Raw genomic sequence first — 13579 nt, forward strand, 5'->3', positions numbered from 1 at the left:
GTAGAGAAAAAACTGAGCAGAGCTCAGAGAGACTCCCTATCACACGACGTGCGGTAAAAAATCTGAGAGCCTGGGTCTCTGGGGAGAGTATTCTGGTGGGAGCTGTGGCCTGATTGGCTGCAGTTTGGTCTATACATAATGACTTGGTAGAATCACTAATGTGGAAGTTTTTTACACTGTAGCTGGGGCTACTTTACTTCCTGGTTGGGTATAACTGTTATTTGCTATGTACAAATGGCATATTACTGCTTTTTTATGTACCGCGGGACTCCCACTCCGACGACGGGGAATGATTCAGGCATGTGAATCTATGAAAGACACCCCCAATACTGGAGAACACCATGTTCTCACACCATTCACCCACTTACCCTCCACTGACAGTGATCACTCTGCACTCACAATGCACTTGCGCTTTTCACCCTGTACCTCACCCTGCAGTCACACGAGCACACTACTCAACCTGCACTGTTGACACTTCACTCACCTGTCCCCCTCAATGTTCAATCTGCAATCTTACTCCAATAAGCCCACCACTATTGGGTTCTCAGCACATGCAGTATTAAAGACAAAGTACCGTTCAAAACTGGATGTGGAGCACAACCTGAGGATGGCAGTAGCAAAAATTCATCCACAAATTGACCGTCTCTGAAAAATAGGCACACCTGTCACATTTATGTTGGTGGTGTTATTATCAATCCATGTCATATATAAAACAAAGCATCCTAGTAAAAACAATTTGCACATATTTTATCTTGGAAAGTGGTGCTTTGAGCTGTGTAATAAGCCTCTGTAATTTCACCACACCCACCCACTCACAAACCTACAGTTTACTAAACATTCTTATTGTACTGAATGTTATTCGCTGAATATGCCCGGAATGTGCGCGTGGCGGTGTCGAGTCCAGAAATTTCTGTCAGGTGGGGGGAGGGGAGGGGGAGATCTAAAAAAATTCAGCTGGGGGGGGCTCAACCTACAAAAGCTTGAAGACCTCTGCTCTATATAATGAAGCGTGGAAGATTAAGCAAGCAGAGACTGGTGAAAGAATATGAGAAATTGATTTCATTCATTTAGAGAAATCTAGTTGACAACGGGTTAACGACTCTGTCGTCCAGGATATATTCTTTGGACAGCATAGTATCCACTGCCATAGACATAATGGAACAGGACTTGGTCATGTTACAACATGGTCAGTCGCAATTACGTTCTATAATGCTATTAGAATGGACGTTACAAAACCTTAATTTATGCTATGTGCCTTGGCGTCTAAACAACACAACGTCAATGTTTTCTGAATTTAATCTCACAGATAAACAAATCAAATTGGCACAGAGAAGAGCAGACTATACGGTGCTGAGCATTGAAAAACTGGAAAGATTGCCATTTACAGTCGCTGAAAAGCCAGCTATTGAATGGATAATACACAGTACAATCACTCTGCCTGTTACAATTTCCATTTTCAGCTTTGCTTAAAACGTACACCAGCAGGCCTATATGAAAGGTTGGGTGAAGAATACATCAAGACATCCTGGGATTTACCTTACACACACAGATGTTGGAGTTGGGGGAAAGAAGTGTTTCTTAGTGGTAATAATTGTGAAAACGCACTAAGCGGTTCTCTCCTATGTCAGGGTATTAATTTAGACGGGGCCTGCGTTGGTTCCTCGAATAACTTATACTGCCACCTGCAAGGTTCTCCAGCTGCAGTGAGTGATCCAATTTTTAGGCAGCTTTCTAATGGAATTTACATCATGTTGAATGATCACCGCTGCAGTGGCATGTTGCCAGGTTTAGCCTATCTCGTAACAGTGTCAGCCAGGGTCACTTGCTGTATGTAAGTATTGTTTCCAAAAACCAAGACAGACCGGGAGTCGCCGTTATGGCCTTCACTGAACATCTCTTCTATAGAATGTGATACTTTAAGCAGAATGAAAGCCATTCTTTTACAAAAATCTGTGCCATTGACCTCGGAAAAAAGAAACCTATGATTTGCAAGTCGCAAGGACTTCTGCAGAGATGCACACGCTATTAACTACAAACTGCCCTGTACATTTCTCAGAAATGTTAGGTCGCATCATAAACATGTCTGATACAAGTGGTATTGTACATGTATTTAAGACAATTTTTTGGGGACTGTTAGCACCTTTTGAAGCAGTCCTAGGAATATTTCCGAACTTCGTGCACTCTGTGTTTGCCGGACTGCCTCTCGTTTTGGGACTCGCAGCAGGGACACTATTTTTGCTCCTTCTGCTCCGATATGGCAAGCCAATACCCAGTTCACTGTGGAGAACACTCTTCTGGCGATGAAGTGTTGTGATCGCATAGTCCAAATTTTGGGATTAACTCTTTGAGGGAATTAAATACCACAAGGTTTATGTCATTCAGACCAATCTGGCAAGATTGCATCTTACCTGTTCTACGATGCCTGCTATGCGGAGAAGAATGGGTGCTAGACATTTGTCTCACATTCCCATCAGTCATGCCAAAGGATGTTGATACTTTGCTGGACCCGGTAAAGGCCCATGCGCAGTGTTGTCCCCAGCGGCTACCAATTCTGATGACAGCATTCATTGAGACCTCACAGACGCAAAATGCTGACGGTGAGGTATGAGAGGAAAGCAGCACACAGGTATCATACAATTCGAACATTACTAACGCTACCAACGCTGACAGTGATGCTTCACATCTATGTGCGAATAATCTTCTTAACAAGGTAATCGAAATTTCACCTACGATGGTAGATGAATTCTTTTCAGACTTAGAAGACTTGATGTTTTCTCCAAACAATAACACTGACTTTTGATTAGGCACGGAGTGTTCTGAAAGACTCTGAATTTCGACCTTCGTTTTTCAAAACAAACTCCGAACTTTGGAACTTTATTTTTTCTATGATCAAACTTTTGTTTTTCCAAATTTGTACTTTAAAATTTTTTGGGCACAAAGTAATCTGCTTAAAGTAGAACTATTCATAGAGAACTAGAATTCTTTGAAAAACTTCCAAGAGACAATATTTGACCTTGTCCATATTCGACCAGTTTATATAATCTGCCATGGAATGGTCTCGATTTTTTCCGTATTTAAGAGCCATTTCATAAATGTATTTTGGTGATTTATTCCGATAGCATTTTCAAATGTCATCTATATGCTTTGAATGAAACATTGCTTTAAATGCATACAGCACATATGCTTTTCATGTACAACCAGTACCAATGCATTTCTATGTATTTTGGAGGGGTTTTAACACATCATGTTTAGATATGTTTTAATGTGTTTAGAACTTAGTAATGTCGTACATAAGAAAGTGGAGTGGGTGTTGTCTGGCGTTTAGAGCTCCGAGTGAATTTTCCCGATTCATGCCCTATAGGTACAATTCACATTGCCCTTAAAAAGGCATAGAAATCAATCCCTTATTTAGGCATAGCCCATGCTACCCAAATACAGGCATGGCTACTTCCACCCGCACCAAACATCACACCGACTTCTTGGAAAATCGGCTTAAGCAGTTAAGAGAACTTCCCCTTGCCTGAATATTGATATGTCCAAGAACTCATGTACTTTGCAAAGAACAACTATTCCCTAGGGGTTCTTTCCTGACGTTCATATTCCGGACTTTACGTCAAGCTATGGCATTCCTAAACACCTTCAAGGTATATATATGCCTTCACTTGCTCTAGCAAGATAAAGTGGTTTGGAGCAGTTCGACTATCTACTTGCCTGACGCAGCTCGCTACAGCAAGTGCGGAAGGAAGCCGATTCTCCAACTGACGCACTGTTCAAGAGGCTGCATTTCTCCTGCCGGGAATCTAGCTCCAGTGTTTCCAAGCTCCCCTTGCAGGGTCTTGGGAAATCGAGTCCCAAGACTGAGATACCAGACCTCCTTCATTCTAAACTAAGGTATGGAGCTGCTTAGAACATAGAGAAACCTTTGGTAGATTCTTGGCAAAACAAAACTAAACCTAGGCTACACAATACTTACTTCTTCCCGCGTACTAGACAGGTACATTGGGGTAGGCGCATTTTAGAAGCACAAGTTGAGTACTTTTAGCCTGTATATTTATGTATGTATTTTTATATGGCTTAGAAACCATACAATGCTTTTACAGTATTATTTTATAATACTATTCTCGCAGTAAGCATTATACTTTGCAGTCTGCATAATGATTGCAGCAGTTCACTTTTATTGTATGAGAAAGAAGACTGTTCAATAAACCTTTTCATTGAAAACGCCCGTCTCTCTATTTCTCTACAACTTTGTTGAAACCAAGCATGCACGATTGACTGAGTAAAATACGTATCTATTGTTTCTACGAATCAGAGATATATTTCTTATTCTTGGGAAATAAAGTTGTCATGTTTATGCGGTTGTCAGAAACGAATCCCTTCTTGTGAATACGAGAAAGTTTCTAGTGACCTCTGAGCTAGCTGGCACTCACTATTAAGTTTAGTATATTCGACAGAGACCTAGTCAACCTCAGTCCTACGTCAAATCTATAGGATATACTATTCCAATGCGCAGAGCCTATTGGGAATACAGGAACTACACTACAGCGTGGCAGAGGTCACCATAGTTTGCCAGAATCTCCAGGAGATTTTGGCAGCAAGAGCAACTGATGCATTTAAAACAGTTGAAACCCCAGATAGGCGCGTAGCCCCTACAGATTGGTTATATGACTTGGATATACAAATTGAGGATGACATACTGCGCATCATTAGAGCAATTGTCTGGGAGAATTTAACTTTGTCTTATCCGACCCTCCAGGATTTCGCAATTTGCCGCGAAATCGGCACTTTTGTTAAAATGCCGCGATTTTTACAAAAGTGCTGCGAAATCGGCACTTTTGTAAAAATGCGCGATTTTTACAAAAGTACCCGCAAAATCGGCACTTAAATGTCTTTGCTTTCTCTAGGAAAAGCGTGTTCCTCATTTTGGAAATACACAAAAAATTAGTTTCACAACAATATGGCAGTTAGACTGGCTGGTGTAATCTTTTCTCTGAAAGGAGCCACAGCATCCATTCTCTAAATCTCAGCAATTACTTGTCCAGCAGCAAAGATGCAAAGTTGGTAAAAAATGACCTACTTTCCTTTGTTTTCTCTTTCAAAAGTAAAAACAGTTGAGAACACCTGTAACACTACAGGTGGTCAGAGGCGCAAGCAAAATCAAACATGCAGGCGCACCTGCAGGGCACAACATGGAGAGGCCCACGCTATGGACCCAGTCAGAAGCTGTGTCAGGCCAGGGCCCCCTGCACAGAGCCAGGGTAAGGAGCAGGGTGCTGGACCTCGCAATAGTCCCCGCGCAGCACTGGGGCAGCAGGGAGCTATTCCTGTGCCACTGACATGCATTCTCCGCACACAACGCATAAAAAAGTCAAGCTCAAATAGAGGGCTCATTTCTATCTCTGTCCTCTAACGGGTACTTACAGATGACCCTCCTTGCACCTGCTATTCTTAAACCCATGTACTCTTCCCCCTCAGAAGCACCATCCCCACTGTTTGTTAGCACATGTGTGAGCCTCACTTGGGTTCAAGTGCTTTATACATAGCGCCAACATTCAGCACCAGGTGCTTCTGGCAGCCTGAAGGCTAGGGAACAATCAGCCCTATGTACATTTACAGTTTATTTCTCAACAACACCTGGTGTGTCCATCGGCCGTCTCAGTCCACTTGCTCTCTACCTGTATTTCCTTGCATTTAAAAGGTGTTTTAAGAGTGGAATGTACACTGAGGCTCTGCAGTACAACACATACACACAATGGGTGAAGCGCTTGTCTCCACAAAGCGCCTACGTCAGCTCCAAAAGGTTGGATTGCTGATGTTTTATGCAGCCACCCCTTGTTTGCTGCTATCCATAAGTAAGACATACATTTGGGAAGGTATTAGGGTAGCAGTCTGGATTTTACAACCTCTTATTCTCATCCCCTTGACAATATCAAGAATTTATCTCATGGTGCATTTGGTTGTAGGGAGTCCAGAGAAGTCCCAAAGGCGATGCTGCGTGTCTTCATTGCTACTAGGGGTTGTACGTTCTAGGTCTGCAACAGTTATTTGGGACTTTTTAGGGCACTTGACTCTCTAGTGGTAGTTGTGGTCACTGAAAGGTGTGCGTATAAGTGTTCAGCACGAGGGCGCTATGTGTGACGGGCCTGGCTTTTTATGTTTTGTTGCTTTACCTGTCTCCATCTCCTTCCTTAAAAGGCAACTTACTCATGCACCCAACCCCAAGTGCACCCAACCCCAGCTGGCACCATCCTCAAGCACACCCAGCCTCAAGTTTACCTGACTGCAAACGCAGCCAAGCACATCTTCCCAGTGAACTCTTCTCCAAGTGCATCCAGTCCAGAGTACCCTGAACCACAATTGATACCAACCCAAGCACATCCAACTTCCAAGTGTACACAACCACAAGCACTCTCAATTGCATACTCAGAGTGAGCCCAACACAAAAGCATCTAGTGCAGAGAACCCTTAAGCTCAAGTGATTTCAATCCCAAATGTATCCAACTATCACAGACACAAGTGCATCCAACAGTCAAACCCAAGAGTACCGAACCCAAATTTCCCCAACCTGAAAGTGCATACAAACTCAAGCGCACAAAACCCTAAGTGCACCCAGACAAAAAAGCACACATCTCAGAGGGCACCCAGCATCAAACACATCTAGCCACAAGCACACCTTCCTCAGGTACACTTAGCTCTCAGGACATGCCCAGTGTGCGGCGGGCCCCAAAAACATAATGCCCCAGAGGCCCGCCGCAGACTAGGCACGCGGCTGGCCCAACAACCACTTTTTTTTTAAATGCCAGGAGGGGCCCGCCGCGTGCCCAGTAAGGCATGAATTGCAAAATAAAGTGCCGCCAAATTTCCATATTTGTGCCTCTAAATTTCCATATTTGTTCCGCTACATTTGCTAATCCATGCCTCTATATCCTGGGGGGTCTGTCTTATGGCATTCTTTTATCGGAGGTCGATCGGCCCCCCATTTTTTGTTCCGGCATACCAGCAGGGTGAGGATGTAATACTTCCGTAATTTTCTGCTCTTGTCCTGAAGGAGGTCAAACAAGCGTATGCAGCAGAATGGGCTCTTGAACAAGCCCATACCTCTATACCACAATCATGTCAGCTGGGATAGGGATTCTTCTGTTCATATATTACCCATAAGGTCCAGCCCTCAAGTGCAACTTCAATACCACATTAAACTAGCTGCTAAAGCACCCGCTAGAGAAATACACCTCCAATTGGAGTACCAGAGAGTAATTGAACTCTTTCTTTCTCCAATGAATAATCCTTTTTTTTCACCAGGTTATTCATATCGCATTGTCTTATACTACAGACATTTAAAAAGTTCTACACGTACTTTTACTATACAAAATACACACAGTACGGCACTAATCAACAATATAGTTAGTAAAAAATATAAAACAACCCTGGATATATCCAATGGTTTTTTCAATCAAAATCTAGCTCCTGAAAGCAGAGACTGGACAGCCTTTGGATTTCAGTGTCGCTTCACCAGTTTAGCTATGGGTTATAAACACAGTCCAGGACTGTTTTCTGCATGCATAGTGTCAATTCTATATGATAGGGTGGGGGGAAGTGGCCAGTAGTATGGCCGCGTAGCAGCAAACTCAGAAGGCTCCGACAGCACGTACAAAATCCGACCTCAAATCCTGCCTTTTTAACGCCATCCAACCTACACACACGATATTCCTGAATAAGGAGGCCATGCAGAAAACAGAGAAGTCCACAATACAGTCACAGGGATCCAGGTGCCCTCATTCAGTCGATCAGATCTGGAGCCGAGATGGAGCCCCGGGTGAGCGGAAAGAACTGGTGCACGGGCGAAGCCTGGGTCTTGTAGGGGTGGATTCCTGCTCTGGACTGACCTGCCCTCACCGGCCCACCTGGAGAAATCTTGTGCATAGCTCGAGCGGGCAAGATGGCGACATAAGGAGGCTGGAGACGTCCACTGAGGTGAGCATGGAGAGTCGGTGCCCGGGCGTAGCCCGACCCTGCCGGGTCTGATATCGGCCTCAGATTGACTGGCGCGAGGCAGGCCCACCTGAAGAGTTCCTGCGGTCGGCTGAGAAAGCTGTGAAGAGACAGACAAGCAGCAGAGTTGATGTCAGAGGCTGCACTGTTGTGGCAGGTGAAAGAAAGGATCCGCCCGGCTAGACCCCAAAAAAGGAACAAGACAGCCTGATCTTAAGCAGCAGTAGAAGTAAGCAGGCGGAGACAGCCAGACCCAGGACACCAGACTGCATGATAAAGTGAAGAGAGGCCTGGTAGGCTTCTGAAGCCCGATGGATTCGTAGCCCTGAGGACCGGCCGAGAATAAACCATACATAGAGGGGACAAATAAAGATAACCCTGGGTTAACAGAGGGGACAAATAAAGGTGACCCCCACGCAGGAAACCAAGCAGAGACCTGAAGATCCCAACAGAAAGTTGGGAGGTGAGGTGCAAGGAGGGAAAAGGACAGTGCTGCCAACTAACACCTGAGAAGCAATTACAGATGGTGCTCCCCCCAGTCTGGCACCAAAGTAAAACTTGGAATGGGCCTGATTGATACCACGAGAGGGGTGTCTGCATGGACAGGCTGCATAGACTGCCCACCGCCAGACCACCGGTGGAAGCTACCCCATAGCTTTAACAGCAAGTTTATGGAACTTTCCAGACCGCAATCTGATCTTGCTGGAGCGGAGAAAGCAGGAGGAAGTACGACATGCTAATACAAAGATCATGGTCTTCCTAGACTATTCAAGGGAAGTTCAGAAACAAAAGGCGGACCTTCGATTCTGTTAAAGCAAAGATCAGACTGATCCACCTTCAATACATTCTGCTCTTCGCAGAGAAACTCAAAGTCATATACCAGTGTAAATCTCTTTTCTTCCAGATGCCGGAAGAGGCCTGGCCCTGGGTTGAAGAGCACCCTCATCTTAGACGCAATCATGACTCCCTAGAGGTCCTTCACACAGTAATGTACAGGGGAATAGTGCATAGGCAAAGGAAATGGATGAGGAGCCGTAGACCCAACTGGACGAGCATGAAGCGGGCGGGGACACCCCTCAGACGGAGCAAGCATCTCACAGAGGAATTCATTTCACAGATACAGACAACGAGCAAAAATCGGACAGACGGAAACAACTTAGAGTCCATGTGCACGGGAAACATCCTTAACCACGATGTATAAACAACGACTTACCGGAACAATGAAGAGTGAACAACGAAGAGGGCTGAACCACGAAGGTAACATCCACGAACAACGGAACAACGAAGGATGGAACCACGACTTTTAGAACACCGGAGCATGCCAGGAAAACGTTTAAAAGGGTAGATGGGGGGTGTGGGGGGACTCACAAATACGATTAAAAAAAATATATAAAGATCGAAATATACGTAAAGATTAAAAACGAAATAGTTAAAAAAGAACAGCAAAGGTTGTTGAAGAAATTAGTTTACATTAAAATTACCGGTTTATGATAGGAGATGGCAGTGTTGCTTTTATTTAAACAAAATGGCATTAAATCTAATTATTTTGTGGTTTAGGAAGTAGTGGTTTAAAATGTAGTGGTTAAAAAATGGTTGTGGTTTAGTCTTCGTTGTTCTGGAAGAACAAAAGTTACTTACCTGTAAACTGTGGTTCTCCAGTATTGGTGTCTTTCATAGATTCACATGCTTGAATATTCCCCGTCGTCGAAGTGGGAGTCCCACGGTACATAAATAGCAGTAACATATATGCATGTATACATGAGAAATATCATAAATAAAAATACATACATATTATGTAATAGAAATGCAAACTTGAAAAAGTACCATAGAACAGAATAGGCCCATTGAAAAGCCCAAGGGAGAAATCACTTCAGTAACTTATAGGAGTCATTATGTGTTGGTCCACATTCCAGCCAATCAGGCTGTAGCCTCCTCTAGAACCTTCTCCTCAGAAGCCCAAGTCCTCAGATTTTCGTAGCACAAGTAAGTATAAATGCTTGAGGAGAAGAGAGCCTCTGAGGGGAGGATGGGAGGGTCGCATGTGAATCTATGAAAGACACCAGTACTGGAGAACCACAGTTTACAGGTAAGTAACTTTTGTTCTTCTCCAGTATTAGGGGTGTCTTTCATAGATTCACATGCTTGAATAAGAATAGAAAGCAGTAAATCGTACATGAGTCATAAAGGAAGATACAAATTAAGTCTAGGCAAACATATTACTTAATAAGCAATAAAAAACCAAAACATGACAATACCTTTATGACTGGAGGCGGGTAGCAACAGAGGCTCACCTTTATCGGAAAAGATTCCGCAGCACCGCTTGACCTACTGCCGCATCCGCGGCATCTGTTGATTGCAGGCAGTAGTGCTTCGTAAAAGTATGGCTGCTAGACCAAGTAGCAGCTCTGCAGATGTGTCTCAGAGGCACCCCCGCGAAGAGGGCAGCAGAAGTCGACACAGCTCTTGTGGAATGAGCTCGAGCCGGAGCAGGAAGGGGCTTGCCAGCCCGTTGATGACAGTAGGATATGGCAGACGATATCCATCTGGTGATAGTCTGTTTAGTTACAGGTTGTCCTTTGCACACTGGGCCATATGCCACAAACAATTGATCAGTCTTTCTAAATGTAGCTGTGCGTTGAATGTAACATTTTAGGCAGCGTTTCACATCCAGAGTGTGCAAAGAGCGCTCCGCTGCAGATTGAGGTGCAGGGAAGAAAGTCTTAAGGACAATAGGTTCATTGAGATGGAAGTCACTGGGAACCTTAGGAATAAAACTGGGATTTGTTCTCAAGGTAACAGCCTCGATGGAGAATTGTAGAAACGGTGGCTGTATAGTAAAGGCTTGAATGTCGCTGACGCGCCTGGAAGAGGTCAGAGCAAGCAACAGAGCCACTTTCCAAGTGAGGAATTTCAGATTGGAAGAATGGATGGGCTCGAATGGAGGCAAAAGCAGCTGGAAAAAAACTAGGTTGAGTCGCCATGAAGGTGGGGGCCGACGGATTGGTGGGAACATCCGAAAAAGGCCCTTGAAGAACTGTCTTATTATCCTTGAGGAGTACAAAGATGTTACGCCATCATGGCGAAAACGAGAGATAGCAGCTAGAAAAACCTTAAGAGTGGAGTGTGATAGTCCTGATTTTGCTAGCGACAAAAAGAATGGCAAGATTTGTTCTGGCTGAGCACACATGGGATTTAGTGATCTAGTGGAGCACCAAGCGCAGAAACGCTTCCACTTCAACTGGTAAGTTTTGATAGTAGACTGTGCTCGAGCATTTGCTAGCACTGTCCTACAATCTTTGTCGATATTCATGTGTGCAAATTCATTGTACTCAGGTTCCAGGCATGAAGGTGGAGGTATGCTGGATCCGGATGGCATATTTGACCTTGTTGCATTGTGAGAAGATGTGGCAGAGGATGCAACTGTATCGGGTGTGTCAGAGAGAACAGAAGAAGATCTGAGAACCAAGGACGTCTCGGCCATTTGGGTGCGATCAGGATTATCCGACATGGTTGGAATCTCATTCTGTGTAACAGACGAGGAATGAGCGGCAGTGGAGGGAATGCATAGCTGAAGGCGTTCGACCAGTCTATTGAAAAGGCATTCCCGCTCGACTCCTTGTGTGGATGCCGGCTCGCAAACCTTTGACACTTCCTGTTGAGAACAGTTGCAAAGAGATCCAACTGTGGTCGGCCCCACTGTCGGAAGATGAAATCCAACGTTGGTTGGTTGAGTTCCCATTCGTGGTTGTCCGAGAGGGCTCTGCTGAGCGAGTCCGCCAGCACATTGGCCACACCTGGGACATGGATAGCTTGGAGATGTATTTGATGTTGGAGAGCCCAATCCCATATATCCTGTGCCAGTTGTGATAGCACGAGAGACCTTGTGCCGCCCTGTTTGTTGATGTAGTGCATGCTGGTGGTATTGTCCGTCCTCACCAGCAATGCCTGTCCCTGCACTACTCTCTGAAAGGACTTCAAGGCCAAGAAAATCGCCAGTAGTTCTAAGCGATTTATGTGCCAAGTGCGCTGAGACGCCGTCCACTTTCCTTTCACGGACATTCCGTCGAGATGAGCCCCCCAACCTTCCAGGGAGGCGTCTGTCGTCAGTGTTAGTGTTGGTGGTTCGTCCTTGAATGAGCGACCTGTTGCTATGTTTGGAGGATGAGCCCACCACTCCAAAGCTCTTTGAATGCGGGGCGTTAGATGGATTTTGTCTTCGAACGACCCTGATACCTGCTTCCACTGGCTGTCTAGTTCTTCTTGAAGGACTCTCATGTGCAGTCTGCAGTTTGGAATCAGTTGAATGCACGAGGAAGCCATGCCGAGGAATGATTTGTACATCCGGACAGAAACGTACTGCCTTGACTGCAGGAACTGAACTTTCTGTAACATTCGGTTCTGACGTTCCTGTGAAACTAACACTTGCCCTAGCCGAGAATCGAGCGAGGCTTCTAGAAAATCTCACTGTTGAGAAGGGTGAAAGTGTGACTTTAGGCAATTGATGGAGAAGCCTAACGTTTCGAATAGGGATATGCAGACTTGTGTGTGCTCTTGCGTTAGTTGGAAAGTCCTGGCCTTTATCAGGCAGTCGTCTAGATACGGATAAAACTGGATGCCCTGTAAGCGCAGGTAGGCGGCCACCGGGGCTAGGATCTTGGTAAACACCCTCGGTGCCGATCGAAGGCCGAATGGTAGGACCTTGAATTGATAATGAAATTGGCCGACTGTAAAACGAAGGTATTTCCTGTGCCTGGGATGAATAGGCACATGGAAATATGCATCTTGAAGGTCTATTGTTGAAAAGTACTCTCCTGGAATGAGGAAATTCAAGATTTGAAGCAGGGTAAGCATCTGAAAAGTCTTTGATGCGATGAACTTGTTTAGAGCTCTCAAATCTAAGATGGGGCGCCACTCTCCTGATTTTTTCTTCACTAGAAAGAAACGGGAGTAAAACCCCCTGCCGCGTTGACATTGCGGTACCAATTCTATGGCTCCTTTCCTGATCATAAGCTGCACCTGGGCCAACAGTTCTTTGAAATGGGGAGAAGGTGGGCCCGAAGGCGGGCGAGCGGGGGGAAATTTTGTGAATTCCAGGGTGTGTCCTTTTGAAACAACGTCCAAGACCCATTGGTCGTTGGTAATGTGCGACCAATTGCAGAAGAATTTCGAGATTCGACCTCCAAGATGCAGTCCTCTCACTGTTTTTTGCTGGTGTTCGCACCACCTCAGTAGTTGGACTTACGTTGGTAAGGTCTCGAGGCGGATGAACGATTTTGGGACTGATAGGATCCTCTTTGTCTGTTGTCGTTGTAAGTGTATCCTCGATATTGGCCTGTGCCACGAAAAGTAGAGGTTCCTCCTCCTCTACCGCGTGCCCCACGAAATGGCCTTTTCCGATATTGTAGAGTTGTTAAGGACTTTGCTGTATCTGTGTCCTTTTTTATAAGTTCCAAAGCATCATCAACGTGCTTACCGAACAGAGACTCACCATCGTAGGGCAAATCTAACACTCTGGATTGAACTTCCGGACGGAAGGTTGTGGACTTCAGCCAGCCTTGACGGCGCAAGACTGCAGCACCCGCCAGTTGCC

Source organism: Lissotriton vulgaris, chromosome 5 (assembly GCF_964263255.1).
Source record: "Lissotriton vulgaris chromosome 5, aLisVul1.2, whole genome shotgun sequence".
NCBI lineage: Eukaryota > Metazoa > Chordata > Amphibia > Caudata > Salamandridae > Lissotriton > Lissotriton vulgaris.